The sequence below is a fragment of the Capricornis sumatraensis genome, chromosome 7 (assembly GCF_032405125.1).
Source record: "Capricornis sumatraensis isolate serow.1 chromosome 7, serow.2, whole genome shotgun sequence".
In the NCBI taxonomy this organism is placed as follows: Eukaryota; Metazoa; Chordata; class Mammalia; order Artiodactyla; family Bovidae; genus Capricornis; species Capricornis sumatraensis.
Window position 1 is genome coordinate 34965985 of NC_091075.1, and position 15506 is coordinate 34981490.

Consider the following 15506-nt stretch of genomic DNA (forward strand, 5'->3'; position numbering starts at 1 on the left):
GACAGAGGAGTCTGGCGTGACGTAGTCCATGGTGTCACAGAGAGTCAGACACAACTTAGCCACCAAAAAACATGATGTCAATTAGGCATAAGGTATTCCATTCCCCAGCATCTTTATGATAAATTAGTTTAACCATTGCCCAACTTGATAACAAGAATTTTATAAACTTTGAAAAGTTAAAATTTTTTCAAATCTGAAAATAAAAACTTTGATTCCCTAAATATACCAAATTAACTAGGTGATCTATATGTATGTACATGTATGGTTATGGGGAGGGAGGTGGGAGGGGGGTTCATGTTTGGGAACGCATGTACACCCATGGTGGATTCATGTCAATGTATGGCAAAACCAATACAGTATTGTAAAGTAAAATAAAGTAAAAATAAAAATTAAAAAAAATAATAATAAAAATAAAAAAAAGAAAAGGATGGTAAGCCTTAAGACATATTCTAAATATCCTTTTGAGTCAATAGATAGAATAAATACAAACAGTTGGATATTTGTAAATAATCTAAACATTCAACATAATGTGAAAAATAAAAGCTAAATGATACAATTTTATTATGTCAAGGAGATACAAAATGATAAGAGTATCAGGAAAAAATAATTCCTAAAATGGTGTTTTTTTTAATATAAATATAGTAATCCAGTCCTTCAAAGTATAACCACATATATATTCTACATATGTTAAAACAAATCTTTTAAGACTAGTTTGAATCAACACTTGATAGTTTAATATGTCTGACCTTTTAACAAAATTTAGTTTGCTCTACAAGGCTAGGGCAATTGCTTAAACTGTCCTTAAATTTTCAGTTTTCCTAATAAAATATACTACCTTGAACAAGTTATTAAATGTCTCTCAGCCTCCCCCTTTCTCTAATACCTAAATGGTTCAAAATGATTTCTATAATCTCTTCCAACTCTAAAATTATATGATCTAAGACATTAAAAGACAATTATTAAGTGTGCTTTAGATATCAAAATAAAAGGACCAATGATCTCAAAATTGTACCATAATATTCAACTAACCACATTATGTTGAGAGTTTGAATAGAAATTACAGTGATTATTCATAACCCATTTGTAACCCAAAATAATTCTTATCCTTATGGAATTATTTTAATATGGCTTCTTAAAATGCTTTAATGCATTTAAAATATTTATTTCTCTTCAATATGCATACAGTTTTTTATGGTCATAAATCATTTTATTTTAAACGTAAGGGAACTGTAGACCTAAGAAAGTTAAACATGTAGGGTAGTCACAAAATAGGAGCAGATTCTTGGAGAAGTTTCTAGATTTATTTAAATTTCAGAACCACCTGAAATGCACACTTCTGATAAAAGCGTCTTGTATATAGTGATTATAGGCTGAGTCTCTTTCCTTGTGACTGTTAAACACATGTGAGTTTTATTAGGTGAGAAAGTCTGTGACAGTGATTGTGTTGAGTACAAATTAGCTTAGCTAAATGAGAAAGTGTAAGTTAGTCTTGTTTTAATTTTGTTTTTTTTATATATTTTTTGCCACTACAAAAAAAAAAAATTCACTAACAGCAATTCCAGCAACAGAGGATAAAAGTTAATATTTGTTCTTAATATTTCTCATTTATGAAAATACAGCAGTTAATGTAATAGAAAAACATAGTATTGAAGTCATTTAAAAAAAATTTTTAAGCCAACATTTAAGAGAAGATAAAAGTTAAACTCTAGAACTCATTTCAAAAGGTTAACTCTCTTCAGTCATCAGAATACACTGAGAAAATAAAAATACACAGTCACTTGAAAGAAATCCAGTTGAATCAAAAAATTCTTTAAAAGATGTATATTCTTTTTGAATTGTTATTTGTGTGAAAAACGACAGAGTTGAGGAGAGGTCAAATGATCTTATATAGTAAGTGTCACATATATGCAAAGAACTAAACTTTGTTTAAAGTGAGTCTAAGCAGGAAATAACTCCCCTCCAAGAAACTGAAAACTCTTTCACACAGCAGTCGATAAGAGGCAGCCAATCTTGCCCAAGAGAATTCCAACTCCAAGAAAAGCAGCGATTGACAGTAAATGCACCGCAGATGCACAGGAGAGCTGCAACCTCATGCAGTTTTGTTATTGGTATTTTCTCAAGTGAAGCACACTGACAACAATTTAAAAGCATTTAATAGTGAGGATCAGAGCCATCTGTAGAAATCAACTGATGAGTGACATCTACTAAAAGGCTATGCTTTGAGCAAATGGCACAAATCTACTCAGTGTTAGCATGTTGCTTCGTTGCCTTGTGCGTGCAACCCATGTTCAGTTGCTTTAGTCAGGTCCGAATGTTTCTGACCCTATGGATTGTAGCCCAGCAGGCTCCTCTGTCCACGGGATTTTCCAAGGAAGAATACTGGAGTGGGTTGCTATGCTCTCCTCCAGGGGATCTTCCCAAACCAGGGATCGAAACCAGGTCTCCTACACTGCAGGTAAATTCTTTACCGTTGAGCCACTGGGGAAGACCATGTTGCCTCATTGGTGAACATAAACATATTAGGCCTAATTCTGGCATGTAACACATAGAGGTGAACATAGATAAGTAGAAACTATCCCCTTAGCCATATATCTAAGGTTATTACAAGTTCCTTAGAATAAGGAGAAATGTTATAAGGTCCCAAGAAATCTCCTGTTCACAGCTTCTTATATTATCTATCATTATCACCACAGAATTTAGGTTCAATGGATTTTTCTATTAAAGTTTCATCTTCATAAAATTCGTAACTAAAAGTCCTGGTAGGTAATATTATATATTGTTACTCAAACTATATGGTTTCTACCTGGATATTACTGGGAAGTTTCTGAATATTAGTATACTAGGGTATGTGTCTGAATTCTGTAACATACTAGTTATAATTACCAGTAATGGAATACAGAATTCAGCTGCTGCCAAGTCACTTTAGTCATGTCCGACTCTGTGCGACCCCATAGACAGCAGCCCACCAGGCAACCCCCGTCCCTGCGATTCTCCAAGCAAGAACACTGGAGTGGGTTGCCATTTCCTTCTCCAATGCATGAAAATGAAAAGTGAAAGTGAAGTCACTCAGTCTTGTCTGACTCCTAGCAACCCCATGGACTGCAGCCTTCCAGTTTCCTCCATCCATGGGATTTTCCAGGCAAGAGTACTGGAGTGGGTTTTCATTGCCTTCTCTGCCATTAGTGTTATTCATCTGGTTTACTCATATATCTAATATACAGGTAGAAATCATATAGTCTGGGTTATTTATATCTGCTGAGGTTTTTCAATTCTGAATTTTAAAAAGACTAAATTCTATGACTAGATTGCATCATTGTTTTCCCCAAATTTTAACATTTTCATGAAAGACAAATCAAATAACATTTTTTTTAATTTGAGCTATAACTGACAGTTAACATGGTATCACTTTCAGATATAATAATTTGATGCATATATATATATTGTTAAATGATTACCACAAGTTTAATTAACATTCATCACCACACAGTTACATTTGTTTTTTTCTTGTGATGAGAACTTTTAAGATCTACTCTTTAAGCAATAAATATTTAGTAACATTTAATTAAATGGAATAAACATCACTGTTTCTTTTTGTGTGCTTGTAGAGAAACATGCTATATATGCCTTGAATAGCTTATTTAGAATTATTCTATTTATATTACAGACTATTGTTTTTAACAGATGATAATATAATACACCCTATGTGTCTGTTAATTTTGTATCTTCTTAAATAATAAAATCAATTGTATATTCATCAGACATTTTTCTAACCTTCATAGGTAACTTCCTGATACATTTGGATTGCAAAAATAGTACAGTCTATTTCACAATGGACATCACATTTGCAAGATGACAGGACAGCAAAGAAAATATTTGCATCCAAAGCAATATTTGATATTCCCAACTATCTCCAAAGTAACTGAATAAGTGGTACAACAAGAAAAGTTGTTAAATACAGTTCTTTCTCCCTCATTTTTTCTTATTTATAGCTAGTAGTAAAGGCCATGATAAATGGAAATGTTTCAGGCATGACATGGCATGAAACAGTGTGTCTGTTTTTCTCTTAACGAAATGAACCTGGTTAACAGTGGAACCTTACTTTCATAGAAGACATCACAGTTTCCAAAATTTTAAACACTAAAACACTAAATCCAGCTGTGTGTGCTTAGTCACTCAGTTATATCTGATTCTTTGTGACCCTATGGACTGTAGCCCGCCAGGCTCCTCTGTCCATGGGGATTCTCCAGGCAAGAATACTGGAGTGGGTTGCTAGGCCCTCCTCCAGAGGATCTTCCCAATCCAGGTCTCCAGCACTGGGGCAGATTCTTTACCAGCTGAGCCACCAGGGAAATCCAAGAATACTGGAGTGAGTAGCTTATCCCTTCTCCAGGGAACTTCCCCACGCAGGAATCAAACCAGGGTCTCCTGCATTGCAGGCAGCTTCTTTACCAGCTGAGCTCCCAAGAAGTCTAAATTCACCTATAGATGCATAATATCACAAGCTGGTTAACTCCATGAAGTATGTTTTCATGAGCATGATTCTTTGTTCCTCTTGTAGATTTTATGCAATAGAACTCAGGCATAAAACCAAATATCACATGTAAGCTCCAGGAAAAAGAAAAGAATTATTTTCTGAATTTCTATTTTATAAATACTGTAGTAGTATATATTATATGAAAAAATGAATGCAAATTTTAAACTACATTAAAGAAGAAAAGCTGCCATTTACAAGCAAAGGGCTAAAATGGAACATAGATCCAATGACTTTGCTTGGAAAACTTTACCAAATCACAGATATTACAGAGAAGCAAAAAGTAGTATGGCCAGTTAATAAAATACCAACATTGATTTAGCAATGCTTTTCTCTTGCAATAACTCTGGTATAGACTCTGCAATCTTCATCCACATCTATATCATTCTATTCATTCAAAATCAGCCATAGGTGATCACTGCCTTTCTGGAGAATATATTTGCTAGTTGTGACTTCTGGTTCAGAGTTTTATGAATGAAATAATTTTCTCATTTAATCACTTCTTAAGTTTAGGTCCTTGCAGAGATTTTTACAGAGAAGGCAATGGCAACCCACTCCAGTACTCCTGCCTGGAAAATCGCACGGATGGAGGAGCCTGGTAGGCTGCAGTCCATGGGGTCGCTAAGAATCGGGCACGACTGAGCGACTTCACTTTCACTTTTCACTTTCATGCATTGGAGAAGAAAATGGCAACCCACTCCAGTGTTCTTGCCTGGAGAATCTCAGGGACGGGGGAGCTTGGTGGGCTGCCGTCTATGGGGTCGCACAGAGTCGGACACGACTGAAGTGACTTAGCAGCAGCAGCAGTGATTTTTAAATAAAAGGATTAAGGATTGTTTGAATGGTATGTGTGCTGTGTTACTTCAGTCATGTCTGACTTCTTGCGACCCTATGGACTGTAGCCCACTAGGCTCCTCTGTCTATGGGATTCTTCAGGCAAGAATACTGGAGTGGGTTGCCATGTCCTCCTACAGGGGATGTTCCCAACCCAGAGATCAAACCTTTGTCTATCTCCTGTGTCTCCCGCATTGGCAGGTGAGTTCTTTACCACTAGCACCACCTGGGAAAACTTGAATAGTATGAATGATAATAAAAAAGCATCATTCAGGCAATTCCATCTCTCTTTTCCACTACTGTACTGTTGGCATTTAACACAGTACCTGATACATATTAGAAGCCAAGATATACTTGAATAACACCCTTTCTGGTCCATAATGCCACAGATTCAGTTATAATGTTAAAGGAAAAAATACGTCCTTGGGTACATTCTCCTGATATGCATTTAATGCTCTAATGATGCCCTCTACATTGTTCCAGCTGCCTATGCTTTGGGTCATAAGTTATTTTACTCATGTACATCCTTCTTGCTCAGTCATTTATTCTCTTGTAAGGTGGCTATATATTTTATGTGAACCTTCTTCAGGTGTGGTATATTAAAAGCTTTTATTGAAGCCACCTCTTCATACTTGAAACCACATTTCTGAACTCACTACATGCTTCATCCTTAGATACTTCATTTACATAGATTCAGAATTTAACCTACTTTCTGTTGTTGACTCTGTCCTCTTCAAGTGTACTTGCTAAATTGCTGAACAACTTGTTCAAAAACTCCGAGAGAAGATTTGCTCTGTTCTCAAACCCATGGCCTCTGCTTTTGTGAGTTTATAATCCAGTGATGGTGATAGACAATTACAGAATATGGAAGCAAGATGTACATAGTTGAAAAATAATCACATTACACATGAAAGAACTTTGCTATGAAATATATAGTTAGAAAAATGTTATGATATGTAAGAAAGACAAACTAGCCACTGACTGCTGGCCACTGGCCTTGTACTATCAGGTTAAACCCTAATGTTGCTAGAAGGTACCCTGATACTCTCAGCTAGGCCATGATATCCACTTATGGAACACAAACATTTTCACAGGAAACCAACATCAGACAAGGTCATCTTGTGTCTGTAATGGATCAAGACAAAATAAGACCACTCTATAAAAATGTCTGAGCAGAAACAATAAAAAGAATATTATCCAAACTATAAAAATCACCATATATCTCCTCTCTAGGCTATTATGGTTGTTAATACTTTACTAATAGCAGCTTCAGTTTTAATAATAAAAACTAAACCCAATGACAGAATTACCTGACAGCATCCAAAGCAAAGACCTGCAGCCTAAACCTGCTCCCAAATTATTTCACACACATCCATATTTCATAACATATTCCTTTTAACACTCTCTGATGGAGACATACTCTGAGTCCTCTTGTGTAGTCTCCCTTATTGCAATGTACCAAAAACCCAACTTGTTTATTTGAATAAAGGTATGTTTCTGGTTATAAAGCAGAGATATTACTTTACCAACAAAGATCCATATAGTCAAAGCTATGGTTTTTCCAGCAGTCATGTATGGATATGTGAGAGATGGACCACAAAGAAGGCTGAGCACCGAAGAATTGATGACTTTAAACTGTGGTGTTGGAGAAGACTCTTGAGAGTTCCTTGGACTGCAAGTAGATCAAACCAGTCAATCCTAAAAGAAATCAATCCTGAATATTCATTGAAAGGACTGATGCTAAAGCTGAAGCTCCAATATACTGGCCACCTGATATGAAGAACTGACTCATTGGAAAAGACCCTGATGCTGGCAAAGACTGAAGGGAGGAGGAGAAGGAGATGACAGAGGATCAGAGGGTCGGATGGCATCACAGACTGAATGGATATGAGTTTGGGCAAGCTCCAGGAGATGGTTATGGACAGGGAAGCCTGGCATGCTGCAGTCCATGGGGTCACAAAGAGTCAAACACAACTGAGTGACTGAACAACAACAAATGTTTCTGGTAGTCTTTTAATAGGAGAACATTAACATGCATTTTAGTATTTTTCATGAAAAGGAGTAATTATTTGAATAAAATTTCTCATTTATGAAGTTTCCTGGAGGATAAATTATATATCAGCCTATTAATTAATCTCTCAATCCATAAATTTTTCTGCTTTCCTGTACACAAGTGGCTACTATATAAAAATAGAAAGGTTCCCTTTATATACATTTGTTCAGTGACTCAATGAAATAAACATAATATTTATTTTGAAATACTGGTCATTGCTGCATAAATGTATGTTCATATTCAACATCTAAAAAGCATTCATGACAAAATGTTTTACATTGTTACTTTTGATCAAGATTTTTTAATTACTAAATATTTTTATGGGAAGTTATTTTCTTTGTTAGAAGCGAAAGAAATGTGTTCCTTACTTCTTACTGTGAAATAAGATTTCTGAACTACATTCCCCAAGGTCCTTCAACTCTACATGATTCTATGTTAGAATCCACAAGTTTCCAAGATCCTAAACATATCCCAACATCTGAAAATGTATTCAACATTTGTTAGACCATATGCTCTGAATAAATCAGTTTTTGCAACATATTAACTAAATAGATACTGAACTATGTTAATAGTAAAATGCAAAGGTATTTCTAAATATGACCCTACAGCTGAGGCACATTACAGATATGTGGTTCAGTCTGCAATATTAAAAGCAATTAAGTCAGTCTTTTAAACAAGCAGCTGTCTTTGTGCCCAGAGAATGTGATGGGAAATTAAAAGTTATAAAATTTAAGGAGTAGATGGCTTGTGTTTGTTTCATTATAATATTTAACAACTGGATGGTTTTGATCTTGGATAAGTCGCCTTTCTAATTCTTTTCCATAGTTACAGACCAACTCTTTGAAATATGGCCATTAGGCAAATCTCTGTGAAGAGAATATTTATTAGAGGACAAATTCATCCTTTACCATAATGGAAAATATGTTTTTAGTTCTTTTAGTCAACAGGGGTAAATTTTTACCCAGAAGACATATTTTTGTTACAATTTGCAATATTTTTACAAGGTATAATATTGGTTCATTATTTCAGTTAGTAAAAGCTGGTAAAAATGCTAGTAATTTAGTCAAGCTTTCAGGATAATTATATAAGGTTTACCGAATCAGTTGAAATAAAGTATGGGACTAGACTAGGCCCTTATGCAGTCTTTTGAAACTCTGTAATCCAATAATGTTTTTAATTTTTACAACTTGCCCAATCAAAGCTTTTCAAACTACCAGAAACCTAAACCAACATGTCAGTTCCACTGAATAAGCACAAGTTTAGGAATTGTTCACACTATACATGTCTTTAGTAGAGTTCTTGATTTTTTCCTTCCAGTCACTTTTAACCTCCTTTACTTTTCTAACTCGTGACTGTGTGCATGCCACTTCAGTCGTGTCTGACTCTTTTGTGACCCCATGGACTGCAGCCCACCAGGCTCCTCTCTAGCTCACTCTGTGCTAAAATAAAAAATAATGCCAGAATCATTAAATCATAAACCCTAAGTAGGATGAGACCTTGGAAATCATATAATACAACCTGCAACCAAATACAATAATATCTTATATGATGCCTCTTCACACATTTATTAGATTATAAACTCTTAATGAGTTTAGGTTTTCCATAAAACCTAAAGAAGTTTAAAAATGTAATCAAAGCTGAAGTAATAAATAAAAGTAGACAATATGAGTCACAGCAAAGTATATTTATTAAAACTTTAAATGCACTGTTACTGTGTTGTTGGGCCATGAACTGCCAACACTGCAGCAGGAGACATAAGAGAGTCACCAGTAAGGAAGTCAATAGCATTCAGAAAGCTTCAGGCATGTCTTTCCAACCTCTCACCTGGTTCGCCCCCTACTTCTCAATCCCCCTCCAATTCAACTCTAAGCTCCACGCCATAAAGAACAGTATTCGGGACCACAGGACTAGAACTTCTAGACTACCCTCTTTAAGCCCATGTCATTATGTTCCACTACAGGGCAACCAGAAGACATGCCTGCTAGGCATCTAGTAATATTTAGACTCTGGCCAGCCGATGCGAAGAACTGACTTGTTGGAAAAGACCCTGATGCTGGGAAATATTAAAGGCAGGAGAAGAAGCGGATGACAGAGGATGAGACAGTTGGAGGGCATCACCAACTTGATGGACATGAGTTTGAGCAAGCTCCGGGAGTTGGTGATGGACAGGAAATCCTGGCATGGTACAGTCCATGGGGTCACAAAGAGTAGGACATGACCAAGCAATTGAACTGAATTGTTAAGTGTTTAAGTGCAGAAGTGACATCATGTCCATAACTTACTTTTAACCAGTTCTAAAAACTATCTAAATACACACACATAATAAGTATACACACGTATATGCAGAGAGGGACAGACAGAAGTATAAAGTAAATGTAGCAAATGTTAACAATCAGTAAATATATGTGAATAGTTTCTAGAATTCTTTATCTATACCTGCAACCGTTTTATAAGTCTCAAAGTATGGCAAAAATGGAACAAAAAAATAAATACTTTATTTTTAAAATTTTATCTTTAAAATTTTGTTCTTTTCAAATTTGTCACCTCGGATTTATATGTGTGATGACACACAATTTCTGAATTTCTAAACCTTGGGGCAAGTTACTTAACTACTCTTTGCTTGAGTTTGCTCATCTGAAAAATGGCAATGAAAATAGCACTTACATCATAGGTTTGTTACGAGCATTAAATTAGTTAAACAGAAAGTCTCAGTTCTAATCTCTCTCTTTTTATATATGTGCTTAGTCGCTCAGTCATGTCCGACTCTTTGTGACCCCATGGCCTGTAGTCAGCCAGGCTCCTCTGTCCCTGGGGCTTCTCCACGCAAGAATACTAGAGTGGGTTGCCATGCCCTCCTCCAGTGGATCTTCCCAACCCAGGGATTCAAACCAGGTCTCCTGTATTGCAGGTGGATTCTTTACTGTCTGAGCCACCAGCAAAGCCCATGAATACTGGAGTGGGTAGCCTATCCCTTCCCCAAGGGATCTTCCTGACCCAGGAATTGAACTGGGGTCTCCTGCACTGCAGACAGATTCTTTACCAGCTGAGCTATCAGGAAGCCCCTATACATATATAGATATAGATATAGATATAGATATTCTGATATTCATTCATTTGATATCTAGGCCATTCTGTACTAAATGCTTAGCAGGAGAGAGGAAATCAAGTGATTTGTGTGCACTGAGGAGAAGGAGGTCATAGAGGACAGAACTGAAAATGAAATAAAAGATGTGGCGAATCTCTCCCTTATCTTCCAATAGCTAAGTCAGTCCTTAAGAGATCCTAGAGGTTTAACAAAATGTAAGAGAAAAGAGAGTTTGAGAGTAGGGTCTTCTGCATCTCCTCCCACTGCCATCTTAAAATGAAAGAAGATTGCTAAGGATATACAAAACAATAAAAAATTATGGGTGAAAATTTAGAGAGCCACTGTACAAGCCTGCTAAATCACTTCTGTCGCCTTTGACTCTCTGCAACCCTACAGACTACAGCCCACCAGCCCTCTGCACTTTAGGTTCCTCCAGGCAAGTATATTAGAGTGGGTTGCCATGTCTTCATCCAGGGGATCTTCCTGATCAGGGACTGAACCCACATCTTTTACATCTCCAGGATTGGCAGATGGTTTTTTTACCACTAGCACCACCTAGGAATCCACTGTTCCCAGGTCAAAAAAAAAAAAAAAAAGACTTTAGGCCCCTTCTTGTTTATGGAATGATGGGTGATTAGTGACTTTAGGCAGACAAAGCCTTTGTAATCCATGCTCAATTGCATGGACACAGCAGCATGGTTCCATGGCCCCATGTGTGGTGAGAAGTAGCAGGCAGAAGAGATCAGACAGAGAGAAACCAGGATATCTCAAAAGTAGATGACCTGCTCTTGTAGTTGACAGAAGACAAAGCAGGGTCACAGACATATTAACATATCTATGAGGTTGAATAAAGACTAGCTAAGCATCCAGCATAATACAGTGGTTCTAGGTAAGCCCTCTCAAGTGAGAATCAATGCTGTGGATGGGTAGTTGACTGAGACTAGTTATCTACCATTTCTGTGGAATGGAACTCAGTGTAGAAAGAAGACAATGTACAAATAGATACATGTATAATTCCTGTCGGAGAAGGCAATGGCAACCCACTCCAGTATTCTTGCCTAGAGAATCCCGTGGACAGAGGAGCCTGGTGGGCTGCCGTCTATTGGATCGCACAGAGTTGGACACAACTGAAGTGACTTAGCAGCAGCAGCAGCAGCAGAATTCCTGTACTCTTAAACTGAGTCTAAGATTTGTATCTACTAAATAAGATATAAAGTACCTTGTATTTACCTTGAAATATGGCTCCTTATTATTTCCCTGATAGCACTTCTTATGCGCTGTGCTGTGGCTAACTCTTCAGTCGTGTCTGACTCTTTGCAATCCCATGGACTGCAGCCCACCAGGCTCCTCTGTCCGTGTGGATTCTCCAGACAAGAATACCCTACTCCAGGGGAATCTTCCCCACCAAGGGATTGAACCCAGGTCTTGTGCATTGCAGGCAGATTCTTTACCAGCTGAGCTACCAGGGAAGCCCACATTTACTATTACTCATCCCTTATCTTCTTGTACCAGCAACACTAGTTTCTTCATCAATTTTCAAATACACCAGAACTCTTCCCTCCAAAGTTTCACAGTTGCTGTTCTGCTATCTGCAGTATACTTGCCTCAGGTATCCATAAACAAATCTTCCTTATTTTTTTCAGTTTTTACCCAAAAACCACCTCTTATTGATGTTTTTTGTATATATTTTAATTTAAAAGTTTCAATAGCCTCCACGTCATTTCACACCATCCAACTAACTTATCATCATCTAACATACCATATATTTACTCATTTCTATTGTCTGTCTACCCACTGAATGATGGTAGCAATATGTGTCTTTTCTACTGCTATAACCTCATATTCCTAGAAAAATCCTAAACACATTAGGCAAAGAATACACATTTACAATGAATAGATAAATCCATCATTAAATACGTATCAGTTCCGTTCAGTCGCTCAGTCATGTCCAACTCTAATCTATACTATAACTTACTAATATGGAATAAAATAAACATTAACTGTCCCACCATATTTGTGTTTACTAAGGTGACTACTTTTTTTTTTAAGTTTTCAGTAATTTTAAAAACATGATTTTTTCCTTCCTTGAAAAAGAAGCATAATATATAACTCATGTCTAAATAAAGGGGCAATATTATTGGTGGAAGGACTAGGAAACGCATACCTGCAAGGTAATGCTGCCAGCCTCTTACAGAACAGCCCCAACTTCCCTACTAATGCACTGTCTAGCTCTAACCATCTGAGTGATTTTAAGAGTTCTCAGTTCAGTTCAGTTGCTCAGTTGTATCCGACTCTTTGTGACTCCATGGACTGCAGCACACCAGGTTTCCCTGTCCATCACCAACTCCCAGGTTTTACTGAAACTCATGTCCACTGAGGTGGTGATGACATCCAACCATCTCATCCTCTGTAGGTCACTTGTCCTCCCGACTTCAATATTTCCCTGCATCAGGGTCTCTTTTCAAGTGAGTCAGTTCTTCACATCAGGTGGTCAAAGGATTGGAGTTTCAGCTTCAACATCAGTCCTTCCAATGAACACCCAGGACTGCCAATGAACACCCAGGACTGATTCCCTTTAGGATAGACTGTTTGGATCTCCTTGCAGTCCAAGGGATTCTCAAGAGTCTTCTCCAATACCACAGTTCAAAAGCATCAATTTTTCAGCACTCAGCTTTCTTTGTAATACAACTCTCACATCCATACATGACTATTGGACAAACCATAGCCTTGACTAGATGGACCGTTGTTGACAAAATAATGTCTCTGCTTTTTATTATGCTGTCTAGGTTGGTCATAACTTTCCTTCCAAGGAGTAAGTGTCTTTTAATTTCATGGCTGCAGTCACCATCTGCAGTGATTTGGGAGCCCCCAAACATTAACTATGCCCCTGTTTCCACTGTTTCCCCATCTTCTTCCTATGAAGTGATGGGACCGGATGCCATGATCTTAGTTTTCTGAATGTTGAGCTTTAAGCCAACTTTTTCAATCTCCTCTTTCACTTTCATCAAGAGGCTCTTTAGTTCTTTTTCACTTTCTGCCATAAGGCTAGTGTCATCTGCATATCTGAGGTTATTGATATTTCTCCCAGCAATCTTGACTCCAGCTTGTGCTTCCTCCAGCCCAGCATTTCTCATAATGTACTCTGCATATAAATTAAATAAGCAGGGTGATAATATACAGCCTTGACATACTCCTTTCCTGATCTGGAACCAGTCTGTTGTTCCATGTCCAAATCTAACTGTTGCTTCCTGACCTGCATACAGATTTCTCAGAAGGCAGGTCAGGTGGTCTGGTATTCCCATCTCTTGAAGACTTTTCCACAGTTGATTGTGATCCACACAGTCAAAGGCTTTGGCATAGTCAATAAAGCAGAAATAGATGTTTTTCTGGAACTCTCTTGCTTTTTACATGATCCAGCAGATGTTGGCAATTTGATCTCTGGATCCTCTCTGCCTTTTCTAAAACCAGCCTGAACATCTGGAAGTTCATAGTTCACATACTGCTGAAGCCTGGCTTGGAGAATTTTGAGCATTACTTTACTAGTGTGTGAGATGAGTGCAATGGTGCGGTAGTTTGAGCATTCTTTGGCGTTGCCTTTCTTTGCGATTGGAATGAAAACTGACCTTTTCCAGTCCTGTGGCTACTGCTGAGTTTTCCAAATTTGCTGACATATTGAGTGCAGTGTGTTCACAGCATCATCTTTTAGGATTTAAAATAACTCAACTGGAATTCCATCACCTCCACCAGCTTTGTTCATTGTGATGCTTTCTAAGGCCCACTTGACTTAGGTGCTCTAGGCATGACTATACTACACTTAATAATAAGCTTGGCAAACCTTCAAATCTTCTTTTAGTGTTATATTGGATAAAAATAAAACCAACTATATTTGGCTTTTGAATTTAGATAACTATTCCGCATAATTTTGTAATCATTTGTAGTGATTAAGGATTGATGTATGGTGGAAAATATCATCTTGATTAGAAGGTAAAAATTAGTTAAATATAATTACAGACATAGAACTTTTTAAAAAATCATATTAAGAATGTATGAATAGGGACTTCCCTGGTGATTCAGTGGTTAAGCCTCTGAGCATCAACTGCAGGGGCATGAGTTCCATCACTGGTTGGGAAACTAATATCCCACATGCCATGTGGTATGGCCAAAAAGATTACTTTTAATAATAAAAATAATTTTTAACTAAAAAATGTTTAAAAGAATATATGAGTAAAAGAGTTCAAAATATTATCAGAGTGAAGTAAGCCAGAAAGAAAAACACCAATACAGTATACTAACGCATATATATAGAATTTAGAAAGATGGTAACGATAACCCTGTATACGAGAGAACAAAAGAGACACAGATGTATAGAACAGTCTTTTGGACTCTGTGGGAGAGAGAGAGAGTGGGATGCTTTGGGAGAATGGCATTGAAATATGTATAATATCATATATGAAACGAATCGCCAGTCTAGGTCCAATGCATGATACAGGATATTGGGGCTGGTGCACTGAGACACCCAGAGGGATGGTACGGGGAGGGAGGTGGAAGGGGAGTTCAGGATGGGGAACACGTGTACACCTGTGGTGGATTCATGTTGATGTATGGCAAAACCAATACAATATTGTAAAATAATTAGCCTCCAATTAAAATAAATAAATTTATATTTTAAAAAAATTTGTGCTTAAAAATAGCATAAGTAATAATGCTGTCTAAGTGTCTCATAGCTTTCCTTCCAAGGAGCAAGTGCTTTTGATTTCATGGTTGCAGCTTCCACTTTTTCACCTTCTATTTGCCATGAAGTGATGGGACTGGATGCCATGATCTTCGTTTTTTGAATGTTGAGTCAATCCAGCTTTTTCACTCTCCTCTTTTACCCTCGTCAAGAGGCTCTTTAGTTCCTCTTCACTTTCTCCCATTAGAGTGGTATCATCTTCACATTTGAGGTTTTTAATATTTCTGGGTTTAGAAAAGGCAAAGCAACCAGACACCAAACTGCCAGCATT

The 15506-nt window shown here is 37.2% G+C and overlaps 1 protein-coding gene across 2 annotated transcripts in view; it reads right to left on the minus strand.

Annotated features, from left to right (window-relative positions):
* Window positions 1-15506, minus strand: part of GRID2 (glutamate ionotropic receptor delta type subunit 2) — a 1614208-nt gene that overhangs the window by 1536508 nt on the left and 62194 nt on the right. The gene's annotated exons all lie outside the window — the stretch shown is intronic.